This window comes from Echinops telfairi, unplaced genomic scaffold (genome assembly GCF_000313985.2).
Source record: "Echinops telfairi isolate 266 unplaced genomic scaffold, ASM31398v2 ScPeMD7_9;HRSCAF=40, whole genome shotgun sequence".
In the NCBI taxonomy this organism is placed as follows: domain Eukaryota; kingdom Metazoa; phylum Chordata; class Mammalia; order Afrosoricida; family Tenrecidae; genus Echinops; species Echinops telfairi.
In genome coordinates, this window is record NW_022103906.1 from 62,129,260 (window position 1) to 62,137,083 (window position 7,824).

Sequence of the window (7,824 nt, forward strand, 5' to 3'; positions counted from 1 at the left end):
AGCCCCTGATAAAATGATTTAAAAAAAAAGAAATACACAACAAAATTCAAGTTGAAAAGACAAACAAAAAAAGGTTAGACTTACTGGTCTTTCAGACCAGTATTAGAGGAACCTTCAAGAAGACAATTTTTTTTAAAGTTGAAACGGCAGGGGCCATCTTTTAGCCAAATAATAAGATGGACTTATTAAGCAAACAACAGCATGTGCTTCTTAGAACAATCAACTCTCTGGGCCCACAGAGGGGAAGAGAGAGGACAGGGGAAGCGGATGAAGGGAACGGGGACTCAGAAAGGGCTGCATTGCCAGTTTGTAGGGTTGCAATGAAGGAAAGGAAGCAATTTATGTATGAACTCTTGATTGGAAATTAATGTTCCATGTAACTTTCACGGAAGCACAGTAAAATGCTAAAATAAAATACAGGTATGGAGGCAGTGGCTTTATTGTTCTTAAAGGCAGGGGCTTTGGCTGTTGTACTTTGGACTTTATCTGCCCTTTTCACTGTTTAAATGAACACTGGCATAGAGGAAGCATCCAATTCATAGTTGTTGGATGAATAACTAATACAGTTATGAATGAACATGTCTAAAGGTATACAAATTAAGGTATATATGTATTGGGACAGATCTCAGGTTTAAACCTTTAAAAACAACTTTGAACAAGAGCTCTCTCACTCAATCTTCTAAATAGCAGGAGAGTATATCAGAAAAAAGTAAACGATAAGGAAAGAGAATAGAGAACTAGTGAATACAGCGGGCTTGAAGGCAAGAGAGGAGAACTACTGTTTACATTATTTTATTGCAAAATTTTAAGGAACTGAGAGAGTTCTCACTGAATGCATTGTTCTTTTTAAAGGGTTGTGACTCTCTGCTTTTCAACTCTGCTTCCCAGATGGGCTTTCTGCCATGCACTACAGATCACCAGATTAGTTCTTTGATGGCTAATGGGAGGCAAGGCATTCCATAAATGAGGGCCTTCCTTGGAAGATTCCCTGCCTCTGGTTCCCTGTAGATGGAAGTAGGGAAATACAAGTAGCAGCACTCCAGCTGATCTCAATGGCCCTGAAGTTGCCCAGGGAGGAAGGCTGATCTCTAAGTGGTGAAGGCCCAACCATTTAGTGCTTTATAGACCATAGACTATTGAATTCAGAAGCAAATATGCAGGCAGTCCTGACTGCAGAGCACTGATGGAATGTGCTCCCTGCAGCTCAATCTGCACAGTAGCCAAGGACCCTGCATTCTGCCACCCCCACCCCCACCCCTGTAGCTCCTGGATATCTTCCAAGGGAGAGCAAGTGCTTAAGCTGAACTGCAGAATGGTGTTCCACAGAGCCCTGCATCACTTCAGAAGTTAGAAGTGCCCTCAGCCCTGGGACCAGGCTTGGCCAGAAATCATGGCATTTTCTACCATTTAGGATTTTGTTTGTTTGTTTAGGTGATCATGATGCCTCTCTGCCAAACAGCATAGCCATTAATAATGTTGTAAAGATCCCTAATAAACACTGACATGTTTGGTGTTTTCAAAAAATTGATATGCTATTGCTAATGACTAAACAGAGCTTTCTGAAGAACTCTACAGATGAGGCTTTTACTGAGAACCCAGGTGAAGGTTTGAGCTAACGTTTACCACAAATGCATAAAAATGGCTAGCACATTTGCATTTTTAGCGTTATCTATAATTTATTTCTATTATTCTGTATATTAATTAATCGGCTTGCACTTGGCGATATGGTAGTATTTAAGCTAGAAAGCACACGCAGGCTGTCAAATCAGAAACTCTTTCTCTTTAAGCTTGAGGTTCAAACCTGTGTCCTCGGAAATGGTGAGAAGGGCCTGCTGCCGCCCCGGCTCCAGGTGACCTGTTCCTTCCATTTTGAAATAGTATCTACATGTAGGAATGTCCATTTGTCTTATTTTTTCTATTTATAAGCTGCTTTTGCATACATCACTTTATTTACCTATAGTCCTCAATTTACAACATTTTTGAGTTCCCATGACCCAAACCTATGACTAACCTCACCATCTTCTGCTTTCTGTTGTTGTTGGTAATTTATTTTTAGTAATAATCACAATCTTGCAATATGTAATTTGTTGATGTCAACTTTCTCATTCTAATCCCTAATAAATAAAAATCAGATTCATAAAGACTGCTAAAATAAAACTCACTGACATAGAGTTGATTTCAGCTCTTAGCGAAACTATAGGATAAAGTAGAACTGTTCTATAGGGTTTCTGAGACTGTAAATCTTTAAGGAAATGGCCACACCTTTCATTGGTGGAGTGACTGGTGGGTGTGGGTTTGAACCACTGGCTTTGCAAATAGCAGTGCAAACCTAAAGCCACTACGCCACCAGTACCCCTGGCCAAGAATGTCAAATTCACTGCCATGGAGTGACGGCAATTTGGACTCAGAGTGCCCTATCGAATAGAGTAGGACTTCCCCTGCGGGTTTCTGAAATGGTAACTCTTTAAAGATGAGTAGAAAGCATCATCTTTCTCCAATGATGGCTTCAAACTACTGACATTGCAGTTTGCAGCCTAATGCAGAACCCCTCCATCCCCAAGGTAATAATAATGAAAAGTTGAAACAAAGCAAACAAACGAACAAAAAACCAATGAGGTGTTCAACTGCAGAACCTACTTAAGTCTATAGAATGGAACCTGCAAACAAAATTTTTTTTTAGAATTATTGTCCTCAGTTTGTACAGGATATACTAAAAGCCCAGACTGTTTTAGTACTTTGCCACAGACATTAAACTAGTGGTAGGGCTCCCAAACCCTAAACCAAACTCCCTGCCCTCGCTTCCATCCCAAGTCATTGTGACCCCAGAGGACAGAACAGGACGACCCCTGCGGGGGCAGTAGTAGGGCTGGGACTAGTTCTGCCTATTGTTCTCATCTTCCCTATTAAAAAACTGACCATCCTGGAATGGATTCAGAGACCTTTGTAACAGAGGATAAAACCTCGGCTTCCTGAGGCTGTGCATCTTTAAAGCATCATCTTTCTCTCCCGGAACACCTAACCTTACTGTTAGAAGTCCAACTGGTTGTGCCAACGGGGCTTCTTTCCTTCCACTTTACTCTGTGTTCCCTAAGCTTTCTGTTTGTACGGGCATCTGTGTTGCTAACGCAGACCATGGCTTTGATGTGACCCAGTATCCAAACCCACTACCATCCAGATAGCACGTCGAGTTTCCGAGGCTGCAAATGTGTATGAAGCAGAAAATCTGATGAGTAGCTGATGGATTTGAACCACCAGGGCTTGTTCACTAAAAAATGATCTCGAATCCTAATATCAGAATAGGTAGAAATTAAATTATCCAGAGATGAATAATATTGCCTTTTCAGAAATTGTGAATCATTAAGAATATTTTCTACATACGTAAATATATATTGTTGAAATTGTTAACAAAATAAAATATCCTATTTAAGGTCTGATTAATGTGATTATGCTCAGTAATGGTCTATGGAAGGTACATGAACTTCTCACTGAAACCGAGTCTGGGCTGGTGAAGGCATTTGGGAACCCAGGGCTGGCTGCGGAGGCACCACCTACTCCCTTTCCTTCCCAGAACCAGACTAGTTCAGAGCCTGGGGCTGCTCGCACCAACCCACATTCCTCTCCATCCTTCCCTCCCCCTGCCTGACACAGCATCAGTAGCCAGAGCCACAGTCCAGAGCCGGGGGCCCTGAGCCAGACTAGGACGCCCCTGGAGCTGAAACTCGAGCCAGAGCCAGAACCGCACCACCGCTGAAGAGGATGACATGAATGAGGATACAGTGGAGAGGATCGTTCGTTGCATCATCCAAAATGAAGTCAATGCTGAGGCCTTGAAGGAGATGCTGGGGGGACAGTGAGGGGGAAGGGACAGTGTAGCTGTCCAGTGTGGATGCCACGGCCAGCCTGCAGGATGGTGCCCCCTCCCACCACCACACAGTGCACCTGGGCTCAGCAGCCCCTTGCATTCATTGCACCCGCAACAAGAGGCCCCCACTGGTCCATCAGGGCTGCTCAGGAAGGAAAGAGTCTCCCTCCCGCTGGCCTGGGGAGACCACCGTGCTCTCTGTGGGCAGGTTCCCGGTGACACACATTGAGATATGACATGGGTTTCACGAGCCCCATGGTGGCTCCCCCACAGACAGAAGCTGGGACTTTGGTGGGGCACGGGAGCCAGGGGCAGTCAAGAGTCTGGGGGAGGGCAGCCCAGGGCAGGGGTACCTGCCATGAAGAGACTGCTCCCGGAGAGGCCATCCCAGCCTCAGCCCCTAGCCAACCCCCCAGTGCAGAATGGAGGTCTCCAGGACCGTGGACAAGTCCCGTGTGCACTTGAGGGGAACCCTGGAGCCTCCACAGAGCTGGAGCTAGCGGCTGGAAGCAGGGGCTTAAGCCCAGGGCTGCCGAGTCAAGAGGCAAATGGACAGCCAACCAAGTGGACGCCTCAGATGACCAGGTGTCCCCACCGCGGGGAACAGGAGGTGTGTGAGCCTCATTCTTTGCTGCTGCTGAATGAACTACCAGCTGATGGAGCCAGGGGTGGGTGGGCATGAAGCCCCTCCTTTCCACTAGACAGTACTGCCCTGACTGAGGGACCAGCCTTACATCCACCTGGAGTTGCATGGTCTCAAGCTGGGGAACCTCGGGAGAAGTGCCCCCCAACATACTCCTCAGTCTCTTCCCCTTCCCTTGCCTGTTAAGAGGCCACCTGACCTGCCTCCCTGCGTTCCTCGCTCCACATGCTGGGGCGTGGCAGCTGGGAGCAGGCCCCTGCCTTTGGCAGAGCCCTAAAGCAATAGCACCGTAGGCTGCCTGCCCTCTTGGCACAAGAGGTTCAGGCCTTGGCTTGGGCTTCTTGCCATTTATTCACTGTTAATAAATCTGCTCCGACCATGACAAAAAATATTAAAAAGAAACTGAGTCTGAAGAGTTATGCAATAGCACTCTTACTATCTAGACGTGGGCACTATCCATTATACCTGCAGTGCAGGACCAGGTAATGTTTCTTTCTGTTCTGCAAGAGGTCGCTATGGGCAGGAACCAACGCCATGGCACCCAGCAACAGTCTACCATAACAAGAAAAGATTTCCGCAGCAATTATCTAGGTATGTTTGTTTAAAGAATGAGGCTCTATACCTGTGTTGTCCAATGTGACCGTCAGTTGCCCTCTGGGGCTATTGACTTCTGAGAATATGGCTCTTCTGAACTGAGATATGGTGTGAATGGAAAATATGCATCAGATTTTGAAGACTTCGCTACAAAAAATGTTAAGCTGTCAGTCACTTTATAATGATTACAAATTAAAATATAATTTTAAATATATTGAGTTCAACAGAACATATTATTAAAATCATTTCACCTCCTTTTTAGGTTTTCAATGTGACCACTGGACATTAAAAATGACGCCTATGACTTACGTTGAACTTCTGTAGGACAGCGCTATGCTAGAGAATTCCAAAGACATCTAACACCTGGGGTTTATGAACAGTGGGAAAGTACCATTATCATTTACTCCCACGCTTCCATGAACTGTTGGAAGCCCCTTCCGATGTGAAAGTTAGCTTAAATGTCAAGTGATTGGCACATTGCCTTGTCTGGGGAAGTCCGAGAGAGAACACTCAAGGGGGTATGCATGTCATGGGAAATCCTCACATCAGGGGTTGCAGGGAGCGCCCAGTGGGCAGTTAGAAACAAGGGAGAAGATGGCACAGCTGTTGGTGCCCAGCTCCGGGAAGGAACGGATTCAACACGGGTAGAAGCACAATAGAAAACTTGATTTCTTTATGACCACAAATAAGCAACCCTAAAAAGAAACCTTTTTTTTTTCATTTTTCCTCTCTAAATTTCGACTAACTACATCTTTTAAAGTAAAACACACAATAACAAGCCACTCACCACCTGCTTTTTATTTATTTTTAAAAATAGCATCAGTTACAAATGAAGTTCTTTCTGCTTCTTTCCCTTTTCTGAATTTAATTTGCCCCTTTATTTCTGCAGAATTACCCAATCTGAAACGGCTTTACAAATCATTACAGCTCTCAATGTTACATGCCTCATTGCTCTATGCATTTGTCAAAATTTTTGCACGGAGAGGAATAACCTAAGGACACTAAAATTAGCACATATAAATTAATCACTGATTCTAGTTTTGATTATTAAATCAGTAAGAAAAATAGATCAATTTTAAAACTTAAATTAAAAAAGACATACCCAGAAGAGGTGTAGCTGTTGATCTGACTTGTTTCAATAAGAACATGTGCTCAGACCATATGTCGATGAGAACACGAGACATAATTCATAAGAAATGTTTTGTCTTTAAATCTGGAATCCAAACGGTAGAATGAAAGCTATGTTTTATGCGACTCAGAGAGGGTTGTCTAATTTATATGAAACACCAAAAGTAACAAAGTTGTTTCTGGGTGAGTGGGCTCTTAATCTTGTTTATTAATTCAGGCAATACACCACTCCCACTATCTTCTATTTAATTATTTTTATTTCTGTACCATTAAGCTCCATTTCCATTACTGTTGGAGTATACAATAAAGGACAAAGCCAGGGTATCTGGGCAGTGCCACCACTTCACTCACAATCCTCAGAAGATCCTCTTCCTGGTGGAGCCTCCAAATGACAGTCCTCGACATTCTCTACACGCGGTTTTTGTTTCTTTACTTGGGAGTTTCCTGCAGGACCCTCCGCTTGAGCCCTTAACATCTCAGACACGTCTGCCTCACTCCCGGCTGACTGTTCCTAAATCTGTGCTGAATACATTCTTGAGTTGTAAGAAAGCTGCTTGCAAGCCCTTTCATACTCTGCTACAGTCCCTTGGTAATTACATAGTCCTTCTCTGCAACAATAGGTAAATCCAGGAGGAATTCAGTAACTCTGCTTCACACGTGAAATTGTACTTGGGCTTCTCAGCTGAATTTGCCTCCCAGGGGACCCCAACTTAGAAAACAGTTCTGTTAGAAACGCCAACCAGAGAAGCCCAAAGGTTATGATGACGAGAACTTCCTGTCAGTAGGAAACTCTGATTAAATAAAGTAGGACAATCCAACTCTCAATGAAATTCCTCATTTAGTATTGACAAAATTTGAATTCCCCAACCAACTGCTAGTTTGTCATACTGTGGTGACTTATGTGTTGCTATAATGCTGAATGCTGAATGGTTTAAAATCAGGGAAGCTGTTTATCAGAGTCGTATCTTTTCGTGTAGCCAATTAAATCTGTAAACTGAGCAAGTATCCCTTAGAAACTGGATCATATGAAGAAGAAAACAAGAGCACATTTTCAGTCATTGAAAATGCTTTTGGGGACACGAGGCAGGGCGGGTCTTTGGGGGTGCATCTAACAGGCCACACTGACCCGGGTTTCTGGGTGCATCGGTGGAGCCTGGCCAGGTGCCGTGGGACCCCGAGACACTGAATCCTGGATCCTCGAGGCGCACAGCATGCTCCAGAGGCTGCACCAGCGCAAACTGGTGGAAACGCCCCCGGTGGACTGGACACAGTTCATTTCCTCAGACTTACTTGTAACCTGAGGACTTGGAAAGTTCTTGGTGCCCGAGGAATCGGAAGGCAGTGGTACCAAGATTGGTGAACTTGAGCAGGCAGACAGACGAGGTCTTGCTACATCAAAGTCCTGGATGCTGTGCTAAGATATGTATTAATGCGGCAAACCTGCGGTGGACATTTTGTTTTATTTTGTTTAGTTTGTTCATATTAGGCTGGATCGCAAGGTGTTTTGTCATTGGGGTCACTCTCTTGAAGATGTGTTATATGTTTTTCTGTTTTTCAGTAAATGAACCTATAGGGCCAGCAGGTAGAATCAGGGTTT

At 44.3% G+C, this 7,824-nt stretch overlaps 1 pseudogene; it reads left to right on the plus strand.

Annotated features, from left to right (window-relative positions):
* The first annotated feature begins 1,724 nt into the window (after positions 1-1,724).
* On the plus strand, positions 1,725-4,480 carry LOC101640717 (annotated as a pseudogene).
* Positions 4,481-7,824: the final 3,344 nt, after the last annotated feature.